This window comes from Neovison vison, chromosome 14 (assembly GCF_020171115.1).
Source record: "Neovison vison isolate M4711 chromosome 14, ASM_NN_V1, whole genome shotgun sequence".
NCBI lineage: Eukaryota > Metazoa > Chordata > Mammalia > Carnivora > Mustelidae > Neogale > Neogale vison.
Genome location: NC_058104.1, coordinates 41,241,638 through 41,252,862, shown reverse-complemented (window position 1 = coordinate 41,252,862; position 11,225 = coordinate 41,241,638). Strand labels below are relative to the sequence as shown.

The 11,225-nt window shown below is 38.4% G+C and overlaps 1 pseudogene; it reads right to left on the bottom strand.

Annotated features, from left to right (window-relative positions):
- Nucleotides 1-9,757: 9,757 nt before the first annotated feature.
- LOC122895502 lies at nt 9,758-10,717 on the bottom strand (annotated as a pseudogene).
- Nucleotides 10,718-11,225: the final 508 nt, after the last annotated feature.

Here is an 11,225-nt window from a genome sequence, read left to right as displayed (position 1 = left end):
CCCAGGTCCAGGGACGTAAGCCCCTATCCCTAACTGCCCCAATTCCCACAATTTCTCCCCATGATCCTTTGTTCTTTTTGAGTGCTTTCAACCAGACTCCAAGTTAATGCTGGTCCCCAGTGGCAGGGCACTTCCATATTGGGTTATTACTTTCCAATGGGTTGCTTCTGGTGGCTCCCTCCCCATTTTGTTTATCTTCTGATATCAGTCCAATGTTCCCACTCTGCTTTATCTGCCCACTGGTGTCTTTTGCCCCCGTAGAGATCCAGAAGTGTATAATTCTAATCTCAGGCTGATTTCATGGGTGATCAGATTTATTTGGTAGGTAATCAGCTCACTTTAGGGTACAGGTTGAAACGGCACCTCCTCCTACTTCCCCACCATCTTGTCTCCCCAAATACCTGCCATTCTTAACATTAGTCATCTAGTCAACCCATCCCCCTACTCCCCTCCCCTCTAAAACCCTCAGTTTGTTTCTCAGACTCCGTAGTCTCTGATGGTTTGTCTCCCCCTCCGATTCTCCTCAATTCACTTTTCCTTTGCTTCTCCTAATGTCCTCCATGTTAATCCTTATGTTCCCCAAAAAAGCGAAACCACACGATAATTGACTTTCTCTGCTTGACTTATTTCACTCAGCATGTTCTCCTACAGTAACATCATTTCTGGTATTCATCCTTTCTGATAGCCGAGTAATATACCATTGTATGTATGGACCACAACTTTTACCCATTCATCTGTTGAAGGGCATCTCGGCACTCTCCACAGTTTGGCTTTTGTGGACATTGCTGCCAAGTTCCTTTTATTTTGTAGTAGGGAAAGTGTAATATAACTAAGTCTATTGCACTGGCTACTCTAAAATGACAGAATACACTTATTGAGCATGCATGGGACTTTCTCCAGAATAGACCACCCACTAGGGCACAAATCAGGGCTCAACCAATACCAAAAGATTGAGATTATTCCCTGCATATTCTAAGACAACAATGCTTTGAAATTGGAACACAACCACATGAAAAAAGTTTGGAAGGAATTCAAACACTTGGAAACTAAAGAACATCCTTCTCAAGAATGGCTGGATAAACCAAGAAATCAAAGGAGAACTTAAAAAATACATGGAAACCAATGATAATGAAGATGCATTGGTCTAAAACCTATGGGATACAGCAAAGGCAGTCTTAAGCCCCAAGTCCTAAGGGGAAAATATATAGCCATCCAAGTCTCACTAAAAGAAAAAAAAAAAATTAAAAATCCCATATATACCAGCTGTTTTTACACCTGAAAGACCTGAAGCATCTGGAAAATCAACAACAAATTAATCCCACTCCACACAAATTAAGGAAAATAATCAAGATTGCAGCAGAGATCAATGTGTTAAAAACCATATATGATAGAACACATCAACGAAACCAGAAGCTGCTTTTTTGAAGGAATTATGGAGGGCACATATTGCATGGAGCACTGGGTATGGTGCGTAAACAATGAACTCTGGAACACTGAAAAGAAATTATTAAAAAATTTTAAAAAGAATCAAGAAGATCAATAAAGCATTGTCCAGAGTAATCTAAAAGAAAAGAGAGAGGTCCCAAATTAATAAAATTATGAATGAAAGGGGAGAGATCATGACTAACACTAAGGAAATAGAAACAATCATCAGAAATTATTGTCAGCAGCTATATGCCAACAAGTTAAACAACTAGAAGAAATGGATATATTCCAAGAAACGTATAAACTTCCAAAACTGAAGCAGGAAGAAATTGACAAACCTGAATAGACCTATATCTGGTAATGAGATTGAAGCAGTGATCAAAACCCCCCCACAAGCTGTGCCTGGGTGGCTGAGTGGGTTAAATCCTCTGCCTTCAGCTTAGGTCATGACCTCAGGATCCTGGGATGGAGCCCTGCATCAGGCTCTGGGCTCAGCAGGGATCCTACCTCCCTTCCTCTCTCTCTGCCTGCCTCTCTGCCTACTTGTGGTCTCTGTCTGTCAAACAGATAAATAAAATCTTTGAAAAAAATTTTTTAAAAAGAACAAATAAATAAATAAAAGGAAAACCTCCCACAAAACAAGAGCCTAGGACCTAATAGATTCCCTGGGGAATTCTACCAAACAGTCAAAGAACAAATACTACCTATTATCTTGAATCTGTTTTAAAAATAGAAATTGAAGAAAAACTTCCAGACACTTTCTATGATGCCAGCATTACCTTTATCCCAAAACCAGGCAAATGCCTCATCAAAAAGGAGAATTTCAGACCAATATTCCTGATGAATATGGATGTGAATATTCTCAAAAGAATCCTAGCTAAAAGGATCCACCAGTACATTAAAAAGATTAGCTACCATGATCTGCTGGGGTTTATCCCTGGTTTGCAAGGGTGGTTAAACACTCACAAATCAATGTGATAGAACAAATCAATAAAAGAAGAGAGAAGAAAGACTTGGTCCTCTCAATTAATGCAGAAAAAGCCTTTGTCAAAATACAGCAATAGTTCATGAATAAAACTCTTCCAAGAATAGGGATAGAGGGAACATTACGCAACTTCATAAAATCTGTCAATGAAAACCCACAGCAAATATAATTATCAGTTAGGAAAAACTGACAGCATTCCCATTGAGATCAGGAACATGAAACAGGTACCCCCTCTTACCACTGTTGTTCAAAACAGTAATAGAAATCCTAGCAACAACAATCAGACAACAAAAATAAATAAAAGGTATTCGAATTGGCAATGAAGAAGTCAAACTCTCTCTCCTTGCAGATGACAAGATAATTTATATGGAAATCCCAAAGGACTCTACACCAAAACTCCTACATCTCCTACAGGAATGCAGTAATGTGGCAGGATACAAAATGCACAGAAATCTGTAACTTACTTATACAATAACACAGAAAATATATAAAGATAAATTTGAGAATCGATTTCATTTAATATAGTATCAAGATCTATAAGATAACTTGGAATAAACTTAAGCAAAGAGGTAAAGATCTGTATACAAAGAACTACAGAACACTCATAAAAGAATTTGAAGAAGACACAAAAAAATGGAAAAGCATTCCATGCTAATGGATCAGAAGAATAAACCTTGTTAAAATGTCTATACTGCCCAAAACAATCTATAATTTCAATGTCATCCCAATCAGAATTCCACTGGCATTTTGAAAGTTCTGGAACATACAATCCCAAAATTAGTGTGAAACCAGAAGAGACCCTGAATAGTGAATGAAATGTTGAAAATGAAAAACCAAGCTGGTGGCCTCACGTTACCCACTTTCAAGCTTTACTACAAAGCTGTGATCACAAAGACAGCATGGCACGGGCAAAAAAACAGACACATAGACCAGTGGAGCAGATTAGAGAGCCCAGATATGGACCTCTACTCAATGGTCAAATAATCTTTGACAAAGCAGGAAAAATATACAGTGGGAAAAAGACAGTCTCTTCAATTAATGGTGCTGGGAAAATTGAACAGCTATGTGTAGAAGAATGAAACTCTTCTCTTCTCTTAAACCATACACAAAGATAATCTTGAAATGGATGAAATACCTCAATGTCAGGCTGGAGTCTATCAAATACCTAGTGGAGAACATAGGCAGTAACTTCTTTTATATTGGCCACAGCAACTTCTTTCAGTGCGTGTCTCCAAAGGCAAGGAAACAAAAGCAAAAATGAACTTTGGGGACTTCATCAAGATCGAAGCTTCTGCACATGAAAAGCAACAGCCAACAAAACAAAGAGGCAACCAACAGAATGGGAGAAGATATTCACAAATAACACTACCGACAAAAGGCTGATATCCAAGATCTATAAAGAACTCTTCAAATTCATAGTTTTCTGAGTATAGATTCTTAGCCTCTTTGGTTAGGTTTATTCCTAGGTATCTTATGGTTTGGGGTGCAATTGTAAATGGGATTGACTCCTTAATTTCTCTTTCTTCTGTCTTGTTGTTGGTGTAGAGAAATGCAGCTGATTTCTGTACATTGATCTTATATCCTGACACTTTACTGAATTCCTGTATAAGTTCTAGCAGTTTTGGAGTGGAGTCTTTTGGGTTTTCCACATAGAGTATCATATCATCTGCGAAGAGTGATAATTTGACTTCTTCTTTGCCCATTTGGATGCCTTTAATTTCCTTTTGTTGTCTGATTGCTGAGGCTAGGACTTCTAGTACTATGTTGAATAGCAGTGGTGATAATGGACATCCCTGCCGTGTTCCTGACCTTAGTGGAAAAGCTTTCAGTTTTTCTCCATTGAGAATGATATTTGCAGTGGGAAACTATAAAGTACTCATGAAAGAAATTGAGGAAGACACAAAGAAATGGAAAAATGTTCCATGCTCCTGGATTGGAAGAATAAATATTGTGAAAATGTCTATGCTACCTAAAGCAATCTACACATTTAATGCAATTCCTATCAAAGTACCATCCATCTTTTTCAAAGAAATGGAACAAATAATTTTAAAATTTATATGGAACCAGAAAAGACCTCGAATAGCCAAAGGGATATTGAAAAACAAAGCCAAAGTTGGTGGCATCACAATTCCGGACTTCAAGCTTTATTACAAAGCTGTCATCATCAAGACAGCATGGTACTGGCACAAAAACAGACACATAGACCAATGGAACAGAATAGAGAGCCCAGAAATAGACCCTCAACTCTATGGTCAACTAATCTTCAACAAAGCAGGAAAGAATGTCCAATGGAAAAAAGACAGCCTCTTCAATAAATGGTGTTGGGAAAATTGGACAGCCACGTGCAGAAAAATGAAATTGGACCATTTCCTTACACCACACACAAAAATAGACTCAAAATGGATGAAGGACCTCAATGTGAGAAAGGAAGCCATCAAAATCCTTGAGGAGAACACAGGCAGCAACCTCTTCGACCTCAGCCGCAGCAACATCTTCCTAGGAACATCGCCAAAGGCAAGGGAAGCAAAGGCAAAAATGAACTTTTGGGATTTCATCAAAATCAAAAGCTTTTGCACAGCAAAGGAAACAGTGAACAAAACCAAATTCAATACCCCTAAAACAGATAATCATGTCAAAAAATGGGCAGAAGATGTGAACAGACAGTTTTCCAAAGAAGATGAACAAATGGCTATAAGACATAAAAAATGTTCAACATCACTAGGCGTCATGGAAATTCAAATCAAAATCAAATTGAGATCCCACATTACATAAGTTAGAATGGCCAGAATTAACAGGACAGGAAACAACTCTTGGTGGAAATGCAAGTTGGTGCAGCCACTTAGAAAACAGTGTGAAGATTTCTCAAAAAAATTTATAAAAGGAGCTAACTTTTGACCTTGCAATTGCACTACTGGGTATTTACCAGAGGATATTGATGTAGTGAAATGAAAGGCCATTGTACCCCAGTGTTCAGAACAGTAATGGCCACAATCACCAAATAACGGAAAGAGCTTAGATGCACTTCTGAGATAAATGGATTTAAAAAACGTAGTCCAAGCCACGTGCAGAAAAATGAAATTGGACCATTTCCTTACACCACACACAAAAATAGATTCAAAATGGATTAAGGACCTCAATGTGAGAAAGGAATCCATCAAAATCCTTGAGGAGAACACAGGCAGCAACCTCTTCGACCTCAGCCGCAGCAACATCTTCCTAGGAACATCGCCAAAGGCAAGGGAAGCAAAGGCAAAAATGAACTTTTGGGATTTCATCAAGATCAAAAGCTTTTGCACAGCAAAGGAAACAGTGAACAAAACCAAAAGACAACTGACAGAATGGGAGAAGATATTTGCAAACGACATATCAGATAAAGGACTAGTGTCCAAAATCTATAAAGAACTTAGCAAACTCAACACCCAAAGAACAAATAATCCAATCAAGAAATGGGCAGAGGACATGAACAGACATTTCTGCAAAGAAGACATCCAGATGGCCAACAGACACATGAAAAAGTGCTCCATATCACTCGGCATCAGGGAAATACAAATCAAAACCACAATGAGATATCACCTCACACCAGTCAGAATGGCTAAAATCAACAAGTCACGAAATGACAGATGCTGGCGAGGATGCGGAGAAAGGGGAACCCTCCTACACTGTTGGTGGGAATGCAAGCTGGTGCAACCACTCTGGAAAACAGCATGGAGGTTCCTCAAAATGTTGAAAATAGAACTGCCCTATGACCCAGCAATTGCACTACTGGGAATTTACCCTAAAGATACAAACGTAGTGATCCAAAGGGGAACGTGCACCCGAATGTTTATAGCAGCAATGTCCACAATAGCCAAACTATGGAAAGAACCTAGATGTCCATCAACCGATGAATGGATCAAGAAGATGTGGTATATATACACAATGGAATACTATGCAGCCATCAAAAGAAACGAAATCTTGCCATTTGCGACAACATGGATGGAACTAGAGTGTATCATGCTTAGCGAAATAAGTCAAGCGGAGAAAGACAAATATCATATGATCTCCCTGATATGAGGAAGTGGTGATGTAACTTGGGGGCTTAAGTGGGTAGGAGAAGAATCCATGAAACAAGATGGGATAGGGAGGGAGACAAACGATAAGTGACTCTTAATCTCATGAAACAAACTGTGGGTTGCTGGGGGGAGGGGGGTTGGGAGAAGGGGGGTAGGGTTATGGACATTGGGGAGGGTATGTGCTTTTAGGTAAATTGGAAGGGGAGATGAACCATGAGAGACTATGGACTCTGAAAAACAATCTGAGGGGTTTGCAGTGGCGGGGCGGTGGGAGGTTGGGGTACCAGGTGGTGGGTATTATAGAGGGCACAGCTTGCATGGAGCACTGGGTGTGGTGAAAAAAATAATGAATACTGTTTTTCTGAAAATAAATAAATTAAAAAAAATAAATAAAAATAAAAAATAAATAAAAAACGTAGTCCATATATACAATGGAATGTTACACAGACATCAGAAAGGATTAATACCCAGCTTTTGTATGAACATGGTCATGAGTAGAAGAGATTATGCTAAGTGAAATAAGTCAAGCAGAGAAAGTCAATTATCATATCGTTTCACTTACTTGTGGAACATAAGGAATAACTTGAAGGACATTACGAGAAGGAAATAAAAAGTGAATTAGGGTAAGTCTTAGGGGGAGAGGAACCATGAGACATGGAGGACTCTGAGAAACAAACTGAGGGTTTTGTAGGGGAGGCAGTGATGGATGGGTAAGTCTGGTGTTGGGTATCAGGGAGGGCAGGTTTTGCATGGAACACTGGTGTGGAGAATAAAAAATGAATCTTGGAACACTGAAAAAATTAAATTAAAATTAAAGGAAAGAAAATTGAAGAAGTTATTTAAAAACATACATTGGAAAAGAAAAACAAATTGGGAAATATAAAGTATTTATGCTTTATATAAAATATAAAAACTATTTGAAATGTGAGCAGCATTTAAAGAAATAGAAAGAAAACAAAGAATAAGAAAAGAAAGTAAAATTATAGCCTGAAGTATAAGCAAGTCATGAGGAACACCAGGAGCTCATTTTAATATTTTTCCCCTGGTGCTGGAGTTTTATAGATCTTTGGGAAATAAGCTTATCATTCAGTTGTGCGTCCAGTCAGGTGTCCTTGATTGGTGGAGTTGTCCAATTCCCTCGACAGGGGAATGGGCTTAATATGAGCTGGTTGGCTGCTCAGCTATTTTTCCCTAGAGTATTTCTGCTTCTCTTTAGAGGGTCTGAGGAAACATGGCAGTGAAGTAACATCTGGCCCAGAGCATCAACATCACAGTCCCTTCTCTCCTTTGCAACAAATCTTCTAGGTCATTCTGTGTCCACTGGGGGTGTCATGGTGAGCTGCAAGCATCTCTGAGATTTGTGGGTTTGCAATTGATAGTGGCCATGGACTCACATGTGCATCTGTTATCTGCATCTCCTAGGCTACAATGAGGGGGGAACCCCAGCATCTCCTCATGGGCTACACTGCTCAAGAGCTGTCCTTGTAATGGGCACAAATATCCCCGAGGATTTAGACAGCTCATGACTCCTAGTCCTTTTCAGAGTGGTCAGGCAGAGGGCAGTCTCCCTACCAGCTCAGCTCATAGTTTATGGTGTTTGGAACTGAAAACCACCTCTAGGATCACTGACCATAACCAGATTTCCTGCTCACTATTTGGGCAATCTATCAGATTGGGCTCCCTCATTTTCCTGAATCTCCAGGAATCCTGGAATATCCCTCATTTTCCTGAATCTCCTGGAGATCACAAAGATCCCTCTACAGCTCTGGCTACTTGTCCCCTATACCATTTTAAAAAGGGTGTGCCTCTAACTCAAATAGATTTCTAAATGTCTCTCTTTTTTTATTTTTTATTTTTTGCTCCTATGTTATATCAATTTCTCTTTTTAAATTGTTTTTAATTATTAAATTTATTCTCAGTGTACAACAACTCATTGTTAATGCACCACATGCAGTGATCCATGCAATAAGTGCCCTCCATAATACCCAACACCAGGCTCGCCGAACCTCCAACCAGCCACCCCTTCAAAACCCCCAGATTGTTTTCCAGAATCCATAGTCTCTCATGGTTCATCTTCCTTCCATTTCCCCCAAAATCCTTTCTCATCTCCATCTTCCCATGTCCTCCGTGTTATTTGATATGCTCCACAAATAAGTGAAACCATATGATAATTGATTATCTCTGCTTGACTTACTTCACTCACCATAATCTCTTCCAGTCCCATCTCATGTTGATACAAATGTTGGGTATTCATCATTTCTGAAGAAGGCAAAATAATCCATAGTATCTATGGACAACATCTTCCCTATCCATTTGTCCTTTGAAAGACGTCTTGGTTCTTTCCACAATTTGGTGACTGTTACAATTGAACATTGTTACTATGAACATTGGGGTACATGTGGCCCTTGTTTTCACTCCATCTGTATCTTTGGGGTAAATACCCAGTAGTGCAATTTCAGGGTAATAGGGAAGCTCTATTTTCAATTAGCAAAAATGTTTAAAGTACAAGTATGTAAATGTATCCCCAAGCCACTTGAAAATATTTTCAGCAAAATTTTGGTCTGATGACAAGTATAATGTATCTATATTTCCCTTGCCAAATGAACAACTTGTGTAAATATTTCTGATCCTCTTATACATGACTCCATAACCCCACCAAATTTACTTCCTTTTTCTTTTTTTGCTGCACTGCATCCATATATCATGATATTCAGAAGAACCTATATTTTTCATATTTACTTTTGAATGATTGTGACAATTTCATCTATACTACTGTTTAATACTAGGTTATTAAATATTTAAATTATGAATAAATACAAAAGAGAAGCTTACTATAAAATGCCTCTAAGGATACATTTTTGTCTTTTTAGACTTAAATTTTTAGTGAGTGTTCTTTTTTTAAGATTTTATTTATTTATTTGATAGACAAAGATCACAAGTAAGCAGAGAAGCAGGCAGAGATAGAGGAGGAAGCAGGCTCCCTGCTGAGTGGAAAGCCCAACACGGTGCTTGATCCCAGGACCCTGGGATCATTACCTGAGCCAAAGGCAGAGGCTTTAACCCACTCAGCCACCCAGGTGTCCTTTAGTGAGTGTTCTTAAGTTGTCAAAGCATGAATAGGGATTTCTTATTTGTAACATTAGATCCTTTTCCCAGTGATATACTCAGATAATTCAACAGTTCAGAAGGGAAATTATATTGATAAATGATATATTTTAATGGCATTATTTATTATTGTCAGTTATATTGATAGAATTCCAATCAATTTCTCAATTTATTGCTGAAAACATGACTTTTAAAGTAGAATGAGCCTCAGCAATTTCCTATACATTTCCTGAATAAACATTCTCCTCATTTTATTAATGGCATATTTCCTTTGTTCATTTCTAAGACTGTAGATAATAGGGTTGAAGAGTGAAGGGTTATGGAATAGAAGACAGAAAGGACCATGTCCTGGATAGTGGACTATCAGATGGCCTCAGGTATACATAAAATTCTGACACCACAAGGAAGTACGGGACAGAAGTAGAAAAAGTTTTGTTTTTTTTTTTTCTGTCTGCTCCACTTGGAAATGTGAGAATGGTAGAAAATATGTGAATGTAAGACCTGATGATGAAAATGAAACAGTGACCACCAATCCCCAGATCAGAGGCAATGATCACTATCTCATTAATAAAGGTATCAGAGCAGGAGAACTTTATCAGTGAGGTGATATTACAAAACATAACAAAAAAACTGATGGATGACATTAGGCAGACAGAAGGGCAACAGGAATGTGTTGCCAGAGTGCACATCCTCATATATGAGACCACTGAGTATGGAAGCCAGAGTCATTTGGATGCAGATTTGAGGGTTCATGATCATAGGGTAGTGAAGTGGTTTGCAGATTGCCACATGGCAGTCATGGACCATGATAATCAGAAACAGAAGCTCCACATACACAAAGCAAACCACTAGGAAGTCCTGAGCTGCACACTCAGCCTTTGAAATGGTACTGATGTCAAGCTGGGAATTGATGCATGAGTTAGTAACTGTTACAGAAATGTAGCAGGCATCCAAGATGGACAGATTCCTGAGAAGAAATACATGGGTGTGTGAAGACTCCTGTCAAGGTTGGTGACAGTAACAGTGATAATGTCCCCATCAGAGTGACTACATACATCAGAGACAAGGTTATAGCATGCAAAATCTATAATTCCCACACATCAGAAAACCCCATCAGGAGAAATCCCATCATGATGGTGGAATTTAACATTTGTGGGTAATGCACTTTTTACCTGGAAAGTAGGAAGTGAAATCCAGAGCTCATGAAGAATCAAATTATGAAAATATCATTCTTAAATAGTTTAATCTTGACCCCTACCTAATTCTAATCTATATTGAAACCCCTAATTCTTAAAAAATTTTTTTAAATTTTTATAAGCATATAATGTATTATTAGCCCCACAAGTGCTGGTCTGTGAATCGCCAAGTTTACACACTTCACAGCACTCACCATTCCACATACCCTCCCCAATGTCCATAACCCCAGAAGCCCCTAATATTTTTGAAAGAAAATTAAGTGGTCCTCCTTTAGTCTATGGGGTATTATTATTTTTCCTTTATAGTATTTTATTTCAACAATAGTAATGAAGTGAAAATTACAACTTACAATAAACATATACAAGTTCAATCCATATTTCTATACACTTCCATTGGAGGATGTACTTTTCTCATGATCAGTTATGTAGAAATATAGACATAGATTACATAAATAAAGTTGC